We start from the raw sequence: 16,211 nt of genomic DNA, 5'->3' as shown, positions 1-16,211 counted from the left end.
GAGAGCTTAGACATTACCTAAGGAAAATAGACCTTAAGTGGGGGTACTGACAAATGAAACCCCTAGTTACCTTAAAATGTCCAGATGCTACCATTTCACAGATGTCAAGATTTATAGAAAGTCTCTTGTATCTCTCGAGGTGTGTCTGGCATAACTTCACATTCTATACAATCAGCTACCACTTAGTGTCCACCCCTTCTCCTTTACCCCTCTAAACCCTACCTTTTTCTGTATCAAATTCATGTTGCTACATGCATATATATATATATTTGTTTACATATATTTACTGTGCGTATATATTTATATATTTAAAACACATATATGGGATGAATAATATATACCCAATACTTATACATATGTAGGTACATACGTGTATATATGTCCAATACACACATGTTCAGTCCCTATAATATTTTTACCTATATGTATCTATGATCTCAAGTCTTACCTCTTGGTATTATCTTAAAGGCAATTTCAAAGTATAATTGTGTCTTACCTAAACTAACTACATCCAACTAAAAAGACAAAACACAATTTAATTACATTAAATAGGAAACTAATCTTTAACCCACCAGGCTTCTGATAGGTGAAGATAGCACTGTGTATCATTCTTAGATTCATAGAATTTGTTTCCAGCACTTTCCACTAATTGCCCAACTACTTAAATTTTTTTGTAATACACTGTTGGTCAATGTAAATTTAATTAATTGCCCTTAATCCTGACATTGACAAGAATATTGTAAGTTAAAAGAAATCTCATCACTTTTTACTCAATTTTGAGAATTAGTTAAAAAAAAAAAAACCACAGAGACCTTCAGAGGAACTTATTAACTGAAACAAAAAATGAAATCCAGATAACTAAGAATTGAATCTCATAGGAACTAAAATTCCTTTTCTACCAACTCAAGCATAGTTTGAGCCATTACATGTCAGCTACATATAAAAATTTGAATGTATCCTGGTTTGTATGAAGATTAAAACTTTTTTTCAAAAACATTACACAGTATATCACCTTTTAGGAAGAAAATTCTGCAGGCAAACAGATTTGTGAAATGGTAAGTTACACAAATCCTGGTTTGAAACCTTCATCCGCACACTGGCACGCTGCATCTGATGGCCCGGTGTTAGCTGGCAGTCTGCCAGCTAACTGTGGCCACGTGCTCTCTTTCAATGATTTCCTGCTCAAATTTCTTTTACATCAACTATTGCTGGGGGAAAACACTTTCATAATTCATTAAATAAATGTATAAAGAAGAGGAGGAAGTGGAGGAGGCACAAAAACTGGAACTGTAGGGTTAAGGCACACCCCTAAAGATAGGGCAGGAAAACATTATTGTCTGTGACACTGAATGTTGTAACGTTTGTGCTTCATACTTGTACATAAAATTCTCAGAAATTCTGACTGAGAAGGGCAAACGCTACATTTCAGGAGGAGATGGAAACTGGCTGAAGCAGTTCAGGAGGAAGTCGAATATCCTTAGCTCTTACTCTTCCCTCTGCCCCATTTTCTTTCTATTATTGGCATCTTCTTCCCATGTCGTCTCTGCTTGCCTTAGGACCTCTCCAAATGCTCTCCTATGGAGTCTGTAGCACAACCTGCTACATGTTCCTTCATCTCCTCCCCCTGAGAAAACCAACTCTTGCTCAGGATACATAACCACAGAGGGACTGTGTTTGGACTGTCTTGAGGATCTTTAGAGCCTCCTTCTCACAAAAGTATGTCCTTGTAGCGATTTGAGATCTGTAGCAAGGAAGTTGTATTAGTTGTATTGGTCTTAGGCAAATGCAACATGGGGTCATAGGTCATGTAGGTTTCCCACCTTTGACACTAAGGGTGAACACGTTATACTCTCTCAAGAAAAGTAGGAGTGATGAAGCAGCCCAAGTAGCTGTCCTAAGGATGGAGAAGCCAAGTCAGGGCCTAAAATTTTAGTCTTTCCTTCGTGACTGTTGAATTTTTAATGCCTCATATTGCTGCACCCAGGCTTCATCTACCTTCTGCCTGATGTAAGGAATACCTCTCGCAAGGCCGATTATATGACATGACACACCAATGCATGTGAAAGCATTTTGAAGAGCTGAGAAGCAACAAAGGTATACAAGGGAATTTGTCTTGGTCCAAGTTTTTTGAAACATCCCATTTAGTAATCATCTCCCCATCCACACATAATAATTTAGAAGTGAAATTGGTCCAAAAGTCTTTTAGTATAAAAGTTTAGGCAGTTTTAACTCAGTGAAAAGTTCGAACCCAATAATCTGACCCTGGACCAAGGATGCTGCTACTGCTTCCGGGCATCCCAGGAGTGTGATTAGCATCCCCGCAGCCGGGAACCTCACAAGGGGAGGCTGCTCTCTGGGCTGGATTAAGAATATCGACTGAGATTTCACCTCACACCAGTGAGAATGGCTATGATCAAAAACTCAGGGGACAACAGATGCTGGCGAGGATGTGGAGAAAGGGGAACACTCCTCCATTGTTGGTGGGATTGCAAACTGGTACAACCATTCTGGAAATCAGTCTGGAGGATCCTCAGAAAATTGGACATTGAACTGCCTGAGGATCCAGCTATACCTCTCTTGGGCATATACCCAAAAGATGCCCCAACATATAAAAAAGACACGTGCTCCACTATGTTCATTGCAGCCTTATTTATAATAGCCAGAAGCTGGAAAGAACCCAGATGCCCTTCAACAGAGGAATGGATACAGAAAATGTGGTACATCTACACAATGGAATATTACTCAGCTATCAAAAACAACGACTTTATGAAATTCGTAGGCAAATGGTTGGAACTGGAAAACATCATCCTGAGTGAGCTAACCCAATCACAGAAAGACATACATGGTATGCACTCATTGATAAGTGGCTATTAGCCCAAATGCTTGAATTACCCTAGATGCCTAGAACAAATGAAACTCAAGACGGATGATCAAAATGTGAATGCTTCACTCCTTCTTTAAAAGGGGAACAAGAATACCCTTGGCAGGGAAGAGAGAGGCAAAGATTAAAACAGAGACTGAAGGAACACCCATTCAGAGCCTGCCCCACATGTGGCCCATACATATACAGCCACCCAATTAGACAAGATGGATGAAGCAAAGAAGTGCAGACCGACAGGAGCCGGATGTAGATCGCTCCTGAGAGACACCGCCAGAATACAGCAAATACAGAGGCGAATGCCAGCAGCAAACCACTGAACTGAGAATAGGACCCCCGTTGAAGGAATCAGAGAAAGAACTGGAAGATCTTGAAGGGGCTCGAGACCCCATATGTACAACAATGCTAAGCAACCAGAGCTTCCAGGGACTAAGCCACTACCTAAAGACTATACATGGACTGACCCTGGACTCTGACCTCATAGGTAGCAATGAATATCCTAGTAAGAGCACCAGTGGAAGGGGAAGCCCTGGGTCCTGCTAAGACTGAACCCCCAGTGAACTAGACTGGTGGGGGGAGGGCGGCAATGGGGGGAGGGTCGGGAGGGGAACACCCATAAGTAAGGGGAGGGGGGAGGGGGATGTTTGCCCGGATACCGGGAAAGGGAATAACACTCGAAATGTATATAAGAAATACTCAAGTTAATAAAAAAAAAAAAAAAAGAATATCGACTCATCAGAGCGATGATTCTGTAACCTCAGAATCAGTATGTTTTCATTCCAGTTTTTTAGAAAACTGGGTTACCGGGCTGGAAAGTTTCCTGAAAACAACACATATACCCTGGAAAAAAAGAGGCTTCCTGTCTCCCAGAAAATCTGGGATTAGGTCCAAAATCTTTGAATGTGTTCCTGATCCTTCCCTAGTTATAGTTCTAAATATATCTGCTCCTGGCTGGCTATCTATCTATTTGCCCAAATCTGTTAAAAATCTTCCTAAACACATTTGTTTGTGGAAACTTCACCTTCTAAACCATACATTATTGCACCTTTGTCCTGCATGCGTGTAATTTAAATACAAAATTATTTTTAAAACATCTCCTTTCGTGTAATTCACTTTATAGCAGAAATGAGGTTTTTCGTGTGGGTCTCATAAGCATGAACTGATCTCTAGATCTGAGTCTCAAGTCAGCCATGTATCAGTCATATGACCAAGAAAAATCCAGTTTCCCTCTGTTTTGTCTTCACTGTAAACTTGGAGCATGTAGAAAGGACTTCTTTAAAAAGCCATTGTGAAAATGAACAAGCTGAGAGAGATCTTTGCATCCCTTAAAAGATGAGCTTATAAAAAGTAGGAAGAGGCATATCAGCACTTGCTAGATGTTCTTCAAGTCTTTCTTTTGTTTGATATTTTTCAAAATCAAAAGCTAAAAATTCCTTGCCTGACTCCAAGTGCAGCTGCTATCTTAATATCATTACTGTTGCGGGGATAATTCTCCATCCTTGGATTTCTTAGGACATTAGAAATACATTGAGCCTCCATCATCTGTTACCCTTCGAACAAAAACTGTCAGTAAGTTTTATGAATTACTAAATAATTTTTTTGCAGTTAAAATCAGTGTTGTTTGAGTGTACAAAAGTTTCCCGTCTTAAAACGAACATTACAAATCGTAGGCAGAAAAGAAAAGGTGGAACACACATTTGGCACGCATCTTAATAAAAGAAATAACCTCTAGAGCCTGGTGATGTGCACAGTGCAGGAGGCTCCCTAGTAGCAGTGCCACTGGTAACCACCTTGCCTAGCCGGGGCCAGAAACAGACTTCGGAGGACCTGCAGATTCCTCTAGACCTGCTCCTCCAACACAAGGAAGCCAACTCCACTATGGAGTACACTGGAGGGTACCTGTCCTGTGGGCAAGGCAGCAGGGCAGCACAGTGACTGCAGTCAGCCATGACTACCCAGGATACAACACCGGTCGCTTAAAGAAAACGGAGGTATCTAGAAGCAGGAGGTGACCGGCGGTTTCTGGAAGTCAGTGGCAGTGGTGGCATCCTGTGACCAAGAGCTCTTACCTTGAGGGAGACTAGGCCTGAACTCTTTCTCCCCACAGCTCAGTAAAGGAAACTGTCATAGATAACCCCCAATCCTGGCAACTCCAGGCATAAACCCCCAGAGCAGCATCCCAGTGAGCTGTGTTAGTGACTGATGTAAAAATGAATATTCTTTAAAAAAATACAGCGTGTCTGTGGTGACAGAAGAAACTGACTGGCTCGTGGTGCTAAGTTGCAGGGAAGCAAATTTCCAGGTCTTGCCATCAGGGTGGGGCACAGAGGAGCCACACAGTCATACATGTGAGGCCAGGAGCACAGCTAGCCTGGCCACCTGCCTTCGAGCAGTCACTGACTGGGAACCTGCAGCCTTTGCTCCTGAAGGTACAATGCCCACAATCTTCCTGACCCCTTCAGTCTTAGGATGGAAGGAGTTGTCCCATATGTGAGCTCCCTCCTTGGTCCTCAGATTTAGAATAGACTAGAACATTTTAGAATCTGGGCCCAGGGAAGCCTCTGAATCCCCCCAAAGCTAGGGACTGTTATAAACCCTTCAGACTTAGATCACGAAACTGAAACATCCCTGGGTTCAGATACTCTGCCAGTGCCATCAGTTCCAGGAGAGAGGAGGGTCTGCCCTGTGTCCTAAGAGCCACCATATACTGACAGACTAGTGAGCCCCACAGCTTTCTTTGTGGATTTGATTTGACTTAAATCCAAACATGAATTCTGCATTTTACTTGATTTGAAAAGCTTCAAAGAAAACGACAGAATAGCCAGTTTCACACAAGGTCCACCCTCAGCTAGCAGCCATTCTCCTGCCCTAGATCAAGGTCCAAGTCCTTCAGCCTGCAGATTCCCAGCCCAGGCCTCTATATCACCATGAAGGCATGGGCCAGGTGAGGCCTGTGGGCAGAAGACACCTCCATCCTGGAAACCCAGCAGAGTCCATTCACATTCTTACAGTTGCTTAGCGGTCATCTAGAAATGTACCAAGGACTAGTGAGAACAGACCATAAAAAAATAATTTCAGGGGCTCTGGGAACTATGGTGACTGTGGTGTAGGTTCATCAGTCGACAGCCCCTTGAGATAATCCTTCAGTCCCCAGGCTGGTGGTAAAGGTCCCCTTTGTTGAATTCTGCCTCCTCTTCTTCCTCTTCTTCCCCATTCTCGCACCCCTGGACAGATGACTGCTTCCTGCATGGCCACCTCCTCAACATCTGCATTGCCCAGGACAGTGAAGAGCTCTCTCCAGATCCCCAGCTGTTCTAGCTCTCCCACAGAAGGGTTGATGGGGACTGTGGATAACCCCTGGCCAGCTACCCACACTGTGACCTTCTGGCTGGCCCGTGGGATATAACTTGGGTGTTCTCATCTTCCAGAACCTGTCTCTTGATCCTCCAGTTCCCCAAAGACTGGTCCTTGTCTGAAGAGTTCTTAAGGCACACGAACCTGCCCTCCTGGTCCACCTCCTCAATGTTCACAAGACCTGTAGCCACAGCCTGCTGGGCCAGGGAGCTGCTGCTCAAGCTGGAGGCATTGCTCTGTGAGCCTGGGGTGTCCTCATTCTCCAGCCATAGGCTTTTGCTTGGCTCCCACACCACAGACATGCCAACCCCCGCTGCTGTTGCTCCAGTTGGCCCAAGAGAGAGTGACCTGTGATGGTTACCCGTGATGAAGGGCTGGGGGTGGGGGAGCTTAAGCCTCTCCTCCTCATGGTCCATCAGCTTAAGGTAGGCGCTTATCCCCATGTCCAGGGCCAGTTTGATGTCCAGCCACTCTTGGTAATCCTCCAGCTGCTTCTACATGGCCTCGCACACCTCTGTCATCTCCCAGTCCTTGGTGTCCAGCATCTTGCAGAACTTGTCACGCTCCCTAGCCAAGGCCTCTTCCAGCTCATAGATGTGGTCCTCCTCAACACTGTCCTGCTTTCGGATGCCTGAGAACTTGTAGATGAGAGACTCCAAGTGCGTGCTGGCCCCTTTGATCTCTTCTCAGGCTACACTGGCTGCCTTGGCATTCTGGTTGGAGCTCAGCTTGATGTTGTCCAGCTTGACCTTGTAGGTCTGCTCCAGCTCGAGTCGGTACAGTCATGCTTACTCATTATCCTAGCTGCGCGGGTCCTTCAGGGCCTGAGCCATCTTGAAGTCATATTCCTGTTACCAGCTGCTGTCTATCTCCATGAAGCGCCCCCAACCCCCATTGGGTTTTCACACCTCCTCCTTAAACACACTCTTGCTGAAAACCAGCTGTTCCTGCAGGCTCTGGCAGTGGTTCTCCAGGTCCATGAGCATCAGCGTCTCCTTCTCCAACTGCTTCTTGGCCACAGTGTGGCCATCCTGTGCCTGTATCAGCTGCTCTCGAAGCTCGGCCTCTGTATCCAGACCATGGTTTTCACCGAGGGCTACAGCCAACTCAGCCTCATGACGATGAAACAAGGATTCCAGGTCCTTCCCTCAGCCCTGGGCCACCGTGAGCTCTCCTACCCACTTCTTGGCACTCTTCCTGGACTCCTCTAGCTCCGCCTGCACCTTTCCAATTTCAATCTGCCGCCAGGCATGTTCATGGGTTGTCTCATCCAGTACCCGCCGGGCAGGCATCAGCCAGCTCTGACTCTTATGGGTCTTAATGCCACTCATCTCACTCACGGTCACCTCGCCCTTCTCGGAGATCCAGAGGAGCAGCCCATTATTCTCCAGCTACAGCTTGCGGAAAGATGCGATCGATGTAGTGTGCCAGACGTCAAGCTCTGCATAGCTCCTCCTTCTCCTGCAGCCCAGGCAGGCACGGGTGGGTTTCTAAGGAGTGGCTGGCCCACACAGGGTGACAGAGACACGAGGATCATCTCAGGTGGCCAGGTGCGGCGTAGAGGATGGTGCTGCTGCCCCTTAAAATTTCTTAATAGTATTATATTTTTGAGTACTTAATCATTTATTAACTTGAAATTTTGTTTGTATAAAACCTCCAACTACCTCCTCAGTTCCTGACTCCCAGTAAAGTTCCTGAAATTTAGTAGGCCATGTGTATTTTTCCTTCATGTGTGATGAAGTAGTCATGACATATATATGTGTATATATGTCTTTAAAATTTTTTATCTGCATCCTTATTGCATTTCACTGGTGGCATCATCATGATGTAGGCCCTTGTCGTACTGCCAAGATGGCCAAATAATGATCAATACAATGGAATCAAATGTGATTATTGAAAGTACATCCTTTATTTTCACACTCTGTCAGTGCCCTCACCGATTTGATACTGAGAGCCGGGCATAAGCCTGCAGGGTTAAAAGAACACATATACTCGGGTCATTTGTGTTAAGAGAGAATGCTAAATCTTTAGCTTCATTCACTGAATGTATACCCCAAGTTCACTGGGTAGAAAATTCCAGGAAGCACAGTGGGAAAACTGGCTTAAGGCCTCAGGAACAAAAGACCAAATACATGCCCCAAATTTACTGGGGAGAAATCCAAGAAGATGGGCCTAAGCCCCCAGGAACAAAGACCAAAGAACAGAAGACAGGAAAGAACATGGACCAAGGTGTTTCCATACCAGGCCAGGGTGTTCCTTTGTTAGGAACAAAGGCTTCTACATGCATCAGCAGGGCTCAGCAGGGGTCAAACACTGTAGGGGACCCAAGAGGATCCAACAATGCTCTATCCTACATAAAAGTGACTTAAAGCACAAGACAGTAGACAGTATCAAATGGGATAGGACAGAGAAGTTGTGCAAGCACAGAGTCACACTAGCCTCTCTTTCATGACCTTATATCCTTATGGTTTGGATGCTTATATACCTCCAAAATTGATGTCAGCACATTATCCTCAGTGTAACATGAACTAAGTCACATGACTAAGTCCTTGTGGTAGAGCCCTTGCAGTGGTAAATCTTGATTACCAATTTGACCAGTCTCATGGGAAGAGGAGCTGATGGAAACCTAGGAGAAGAGGGAGGGATCTGACTGAGTGAAGTGCTGTTTGTGTCTCCTTTCTGGCCCCTAATATAGGCTTCTCTGCTCTGTCACACTGTCCACATCGTGGTGAGCTCAAAACATGAGACAAAATGAATTGTATTTCTGCATTTAAGTAATCTCTGTCAACTATTTTTCTCAGCAATAACAAGTATAATTAACATGACCCTTGTAAATGGGAAGCGGGCCCTTAAAAAGACCCTAAAGGAGCAAGCTTGTCCATTTTGCCTCCTCTTTCCCAGGGAGGACACTGGGAGACAATGCCACCTAGCTCTTGGGATGTTGACCCTGAGCCTCTGTGCCTTTAGAACTGCAAAGGTGACGCAGACTGAGATACTCTGGCCTCAAGCAGTGTGTGGAGCCGGACTGATCCCATTGTGAAATTCTAGTTCAGGCTACAGCATTAACTGTACAAAAGTTGACGAAGACTAGATCTGTGTCATGCTATCTCCAAGAGACCAATGTACTTAACTTGACTCAGATACTTGCATTGCAGAGCAGGAGAGTAGGGTCGGTACAAGAACTGATCATGATTTTTTTTTTCTGAGCAGAACGTGCAATTCTACACTTGCTGGTAACTGAGTACTTAAGCATCTGTGTCCTCTGAGAAATCACTTTAGCCTACTTTCTTAACTCAGCTTACAGTCTTTACACTCTGGCTGCACTGATTTGTTACTTGAGGAATAGTCAGATCTGACGTCAATACCACACTCATTATTCGGCAAGTCCGTCAAAAGTCACTTTCTAGGAAAGCAATGAGAGAGATAGTCTCCAGAGATAGTGGGGTACTGGCCTCATGGGTGGTGGGCACCTGCTGGAGGAAGGAGGAAAACTGCTAGCAAAAGGAGAAAGGAGTGTCTGACATAAGACTTTTGGTATTAACAGAAAAATTTGGGACATGCAATCTGTAATTTTGAAACAGTCGAAGACTGGGATGTAGAAATCTCTGCAGATGTAAAGTAACAGGCAGCAGCCGTGTGAGAACAGAAACGTGGTGACACTAGTGTTGAAGAATAGTCAACGTTTTAATGATTCCCTTCAGTATAAATGATATAGTGCAGTAAACAGATGACAGAACGGAGGCAAAAGGACACTATTGAAAACAGTATAGTGGCAAATGGAAGACACGTGGAGGAATTTAAATATTATTGACAAATACAAGGCATGCGTTGTAAGTTAAAATAATTCGAAATAATTAGAACCCTGTAAGGGTATGAACCCATTCAATATCTCTTTTAAAGCTTCGTGTGCATTATACCGTTAAATATTAGAGAAAAAGGATAATATTTTTACATTCATTTTATTTTATTTCTTACATGTGAGTGCTATATACAACTTTTTAATCTTAAAACAACTTCTTGGTAGCATACTGGTGCTAACCGAGGAGGAAAGATGTATGCATTTAATATGCTTTCTGAAGAAAGAGTTTAATAGGAGAAATGTCCAGATAGGAAATAGAATTGAATACCTGGGACAGAGAGGTATAGCACTATAGATGTGAATATGGTCATTAGCTGCTTAATAAAAGGACAAACAGACTCTCCATTTCTGGGCTTGGAAGAGAAAGAAAACAGAGAAAGTAGACTCTTTTTACTGGACCTTGTGTTGCTGAATGGAGCACTTTAATCTTTTATAAAAGAAAACAAGAAAATAAATTGATGGCTTTAATTAAAAAATTCACACAAGCATCGTGTTCACACTGTACAGTCCTGTATCTTTCTATGGCATACATTGTTAAGCTTTCTCATAACGTGGCCAAATAACTGCTAAAAGGCATCAGTGTGCCCTGTGTTATGTGTCTTAGCGGTTAACTATCATTCAAATCCCACTGAGTGAAAGGCACATCACAGACATCAAGGCATTAGCATGGCTGTTTCCATTTCTTCCCATTAGGGTTCACCTACTTGACTGCACAAGCAGTACGTTGATGGAGAACATCTGGTCGCACTGTTAGTTGTTTTCAAAATTAATTTATTATAATATATTTACATAATTCATATGTTTTGATCATATGACAATCATTCTGAGTGAGTGAACCCATAGTAAAACAAAGACAACTATTTCACGGTCTTCTGGCCGCATTGTTTTTGATTCCTAGGTGACCACATCTTCCCTTGGGTCTACTAAGGCAATGATAGTAAATCTGACTGCCAGTTGCTAATATTGTATTTTCAGGGAAAGTAGTAATTGAATCATAAAATGATTAGAAAGGAGCAAAAAGAAAAAAAGCTTATAGGGCAGTGGCCTTTTGATTTAATGTTAATTAATGTCAAAAGGTTCTCTTGAATGCACTTTTCACGTATTTGCTTAAAATACTTTAACACCTTCATCTTCATTTGTGGCATGAACTGAGTCCCAAATGACATTTCTCATCAGTGCCTCATTTAAAGTAATTGTTTACATTTATCCTCAAAACCATCACCACAGTAAATAGTGACCAATAGCATGAGGATATTCCTTTTCCTCAAACTGAAAATTCAAGAGAAATATTATCCCTTTATATATTCTACTTCCTAGAATATCAGCAAAAGGCCAGAGTCAAATCTAGATTTCTCAGCTAAATTCTACAGTTTCACTTTATTATAAAATATTAAGTGACTGAGACACACAGATTGCAGACAACTCTTTAAAACTGGCAGAATATGGTAGATGGGGGCAGCCACTGGGATAGAAAAGAAATCTCGATAGCAGGAGTTCTGGTTAAACATAGCCGTGATATAGATGTATTCTATTTTCATTGGAATTAGCTCTTCATGTTTTTGATATGCTGGGTGTACATTGAAGCGCACCACTCTCACTGAGCTAAAGTAGTTGGTAATTCATTGTTGCTTTTGGAGATAATCACAATATAACATGATTTGTTCCCACCACTTGGTGAAAGAGGGCGGTGGGTCTACAGTAGAACACCAGGCTCTACCAATGCCTCTGTTAGTCAGCCTTCAGCAGCATGGGAAGATCAAGTAGCCATTTAGAATTTCTTACGCTTGCTGAATGACATAGTAAAACTATAGTGCCCCAGAAATATTTTAGTAAGTTTTAAAATGCAATGTTTTTCTTTTATATTTTCAGTAATGTATATGTGACAGGCCCATTTGGAGCCTGTGTTGTCAGCCAGGAAAGAACAAATGGCTCACTTGTGGGAGGTCACTTCAACTTTCCAACCATCAGAACACCACTTAAGAAATGACCTTTACCAGGATGAGTGTGCTTAGTAGAGCACTTGGTCCTAAAAGAAAAAAAAAAATACAATTTCACTTGATGAGTTAAGGAGTGAAGCTCATTTCTGATGGCTTGTCAAAGGCCTCTTCCCAATCCCACATTGTGAAGCCCACTGGAGAGGGAGGAAGGAGGAGGGGAGAGGGAGGAAGGAAAAGAAAAGAAAAGCAAATTAGTTATATCTTCAGAATAAGAATACATTTCCATTTTACTGAAATAAAAATCCTAAGACACTTGTATATTAGAAAATGTAGTCTACACACAAATGATAAACCTCTAATATAACATCATAACCAAGAGCAATTGTATAATCTGCTCCATGAAAAAAAAATGTGGCACCTGTTTTTACAAAAACGTGATGTGGGGAGGGACCTCAAAGAGGGTGACACCCAAGTTCTGTGTTCTGGTATCTCTCTCGACTTTGCAGGCTGTCTTTACATATTATTTAATGCCATCCCGAGTAACAAAACAATAATAATAATTCTAAATAGGAATTTTTCCATTCATCTTTCTTTTTTGTACTGTCAGCTTTAATTGCATACATAGAAACATTTGACACGGATGTAGAATCACTACAATTACAGCTTGCAATGCAGAGTAGATATATCTGCTATGGCTTTTATTCTTATCAGAACAATAGGGCTCTATTCACATGCGTCTCCCAGCAGCTCGTCATGCATATTCGTCTTCCAACAGACTTCACCTTTGCTTTGCTACAGTGACAGAAATCTGAAAGAAAAAGCAGCTCTAGACTCCATTCTTCCTTTTCTTATAAAAAGCAAAAGTGACGGGCTAGCTACAAAACAGAGGTTGTGTGACTGGCAAAGTCGATGAGAAGGTTCCAAGGCCATCCATCTTCCCTTGGATGTCATCAGTTTTTCTTCTTTGAAACACACTTCTTTCAGAGAAAAAACATAACTTGCACATCCCTGCTTACTCTGGTATAGTGATAGTAAGTTATCTATCTATACTTATACTATACCTATACTATACTATACACTATACACTATACACTATACACTATACACTATACACTATACACTATATACTATACACTATATACTATATACTATATACTATATACTATATACTATATACTATACACTATATACTATACCTATTCTAAATACTATACTGGACTATACACTATACTGTATTATACTATATTATACTTATACTATACCTATACTATACTTAATCTGGCTGAACTCCCACACTCCTTGGGATCACCAAAGTTGTATACTTACATGGCAACACTGTTGCACAAGACAGCTTATGCATACCCATGTGAGGCTTCTCACCTTATATCTGTGTTGATTACCCCACTATTTAAAATTACAAACCATGACCAAGTCAGCTCAGTCAGTCAACAGGTTGAGGGCAGTGAGGATTGAAAAGAAAAAGACAATTAGACAGCATTTAACGTGACTCTCACCAGTTCTGAGGCTGAAGCAAATGTTTTATTTTCCTATCTGTTTTTATATCACTTTAATTACATGCAGAATGATAAGCTCAGTTCTGGAGAACAAGCAAGGTGATAATCAAAATCCTGTAAACACCTTTCTGGGGGCTCATCAGGATGACCAAGACAAACATGCTTCTGCTAAGCAGTTCTGAGCTTCACATTATCTCAAGTGTAAATGTTCTTAATCAGGACCCATTTCCTGAGCCCAAGGCCAAAGCCAGGTTCCTGTCCAGGGCTTCTTTCTTTTGTCCTGATAATGTCAAATTCCTGCCTACTAGCCCCAAAAGGCTCTCTACAAAACTACAAAGTCAAAAAAAATGTAATAACTCAAGGTGTTTTTATCAGAATATTCAAATAAATCCTTCCTTCCTGGGACTGAGTCTCTAGGGAAATGTATGCTTGGGAAGTCCAACCACATTCTGCCATGATCACCTACCATAGGTTGTATTTTACAGGGAAACCCCAGTTTAGAGGTGTTTCCACTCTTCCTCCTATTCAGTATGAGGGGAGAAATAGATGTTCCTAACTCACCTTTGCAAACATTCTCAAATATCTGGAAATGCACAAGCACAATAATCCTTACAAAGTAGCTCTCAGGGGAAAGTAAGTGAATGAAAAATTTAAAACAATTAACCAAACATTAAATTTAATCAATACAGTCAAGCTTGGATATAAACATAGAATCTACAGTTTGAGACCATTGCTAACTATTGCTTTTAATTGAAACAACTGCATAGAAATTGAGGAGGTTTAGTGTTCGAAGAAAGCACAAATTCTTCGTGAACATTTTAGTACTGGGGCTTAAAGACGTCCTATCTGTGCTGTACTGATGCTGTCCCCATTACAACTTGTTTATGTTCCAGAGACTTTGAATTAAAATCCTTGATGAAATGTGAGATGACAGTGCTGTGTAGCTCAATACTTGTGTCCTTCTGTTCCACTCCATAATATGGAATCTGCTGGCATGTTTGTCTGTAGGCAGGGGACAGTAAACACCTGATTTACTGCAGAACAGATGGGAACACTATTAGCAGCAGGAGACAATGCGTAACACATTTTTACAACCTTCTAAAAGAAAAGACAGGGCAGGGCATTACATCTTAGGAACTAAGAACATTGCCCCTTTGTCCAACTTTAAAATATGTAAGATTTGTGGAGGCCATAGTGGATAGGCTTTGCTAATGCAATGAACGGCACAGTCTGGAAGAACTGGTAAATAGCATACCACATGCTCTGGACAAGGAATGGACAACAGGTTCATTTTAATTTCTCACTGGATAGATTGCCAGGGGTGTGGTCATGTCTAAATGAGACACTACAGAAAGGGCGCTTGTAGCTGCTTCTCCTGATAAGCAGTAAGGAGGCTAAGGATAGTCTTAGCAGAGAGGAGGCATCAACAGAGAATGGAATACCACTTCATCAGGACCAATTGCTAAGTTACTTCATGGAGTCATGTAACTATTGGAATTAATGTTACAAATGACCTGCTCTTTAAAATAGCCTAAAAGTTTGACTGTATTACACCGTGTTGTTTATTTGCAATCATGGGTCAGGCTTTTGGTTTTCTGTTCCATGGCAAAACTATAATCATCAGCACAAGTAAAGAGTTGGTACTTGGAATTCAGGTACGCTTTACACATGCCTCTTACAAAATTCAAAACACAGTCAGGTGTTCTTGTGATGCACTGGCGTTTACTAAAACATAATGATTACTTCAATAAGAGCTGGGACTTCTGTTTAAATCTCTGCCTGTGCCTGGACAGAACACACCCATACAACATGGTTCCACGTGGAGAGTTTCAATGGGAGAAGAAGAGTAGAAGAAGAAAGGAAAGGCAGCTGACCGGCCATGAGCACATGGTGGGAAGGAGAAGGGGGCAAGAACAGAGAAGAACAAAGAGTAAGAGAGGGTAAGAGTAAGAGGCGGGGGCAAGCAGCCCCTTATATAGTGTCAGGCACAGCCAGCTGTTGCTAAGCAACTGTGGGGCAGAGCATACCTGGCTGCTGCCTGGTAGCTGTGGGGGTGGAGCTTAGACAAAATACCAACATTCCCCCATTTTGGTTTTTTAAAAAGAAAAATTAGAGGTGATAATGGAGCAGGAATAGAGTTGTTGTGATCTCTGACTACTTCCTGCTTGCACTTATCTGAGTAGAGTTTATTTTGTCCATAAGAAGTAGGTCTGAATGGGTTTCCCGAAGCCTATTTTTTTTATTTTTTTATTCGATATTTCTTTATTTACATTTCAAATGTTATTCCCTTTCCTGGTTTCCTGTCCATAACCACCATCCCCTCTCCCTCCCCTTATATATGGGTGTTCCCTTCCCCATTCAGCCCCCCTCCCCCACCCCCCACAGTCCCCTACACTGGGGGTCCAACCTTGGCAGGACCAAGGGCTTCTCCTTCCATTGGTGGCCCATCAAGGCCATCCTCTGCTACATCTGCAGGTGGAGCCATGGGTCGGTCCATGTATAGTCTTTGGGTAGTGGTTTAGTCCCTTAGCTTATAAGTTTACATTCTTTAATATCTGCAGAGCAGGCAGCTCTCTGCTCCCAGACCCGGTGAGAGAGAGACCCAACCGCCAGGTCAGGTGGGCACTCCTGAGGCTGCAGAGCGGAAGAGACCACCAACACTGCTCACC

General features: G+C 42.4%; 1 protein-coding gene and 1 pseudogene across 11 annotated transcripts in view; one reads left to right on the top strand and one right to left on the bottom strand.

Moving 5' to 3' along the window:
• Magi2 (membrane associated guanylate kinase, WW and PDZ domain containing 2) overlaps window positions 1-16,211 on the top strand; it is a 1,487,762-nt gene that overhangs the window by 263,538 nt on the left and 1,208,013 nt on the right.
• Lmnb2-ps1 (lamin B2, pseudogene 1) overlaps window positions 5,953-16,211 on the bottom strand; it is a 118,091-nt pseudogene continuing 107,832 nt past the window's right edge.

This window comes from Rattus norvegicus, chromosome 4 (genome assembly GCF_021556685.1).
Source record: "Rattus norvegicus strain SHRSP/BbbUtx chromosome 4, alternate assembly SHRSP_T2T, whole genome shotgun sequence".
NCBI lineage: Eukaryota > Metazoa > Chordata > Mammalia > Rodentia > Muridae > Rattus > Rattus norvegicus.
Note: the sequence above shows the minus strand (reverse complement) of the source record. Positions and strands in the feature narration are given on the sequence as shown.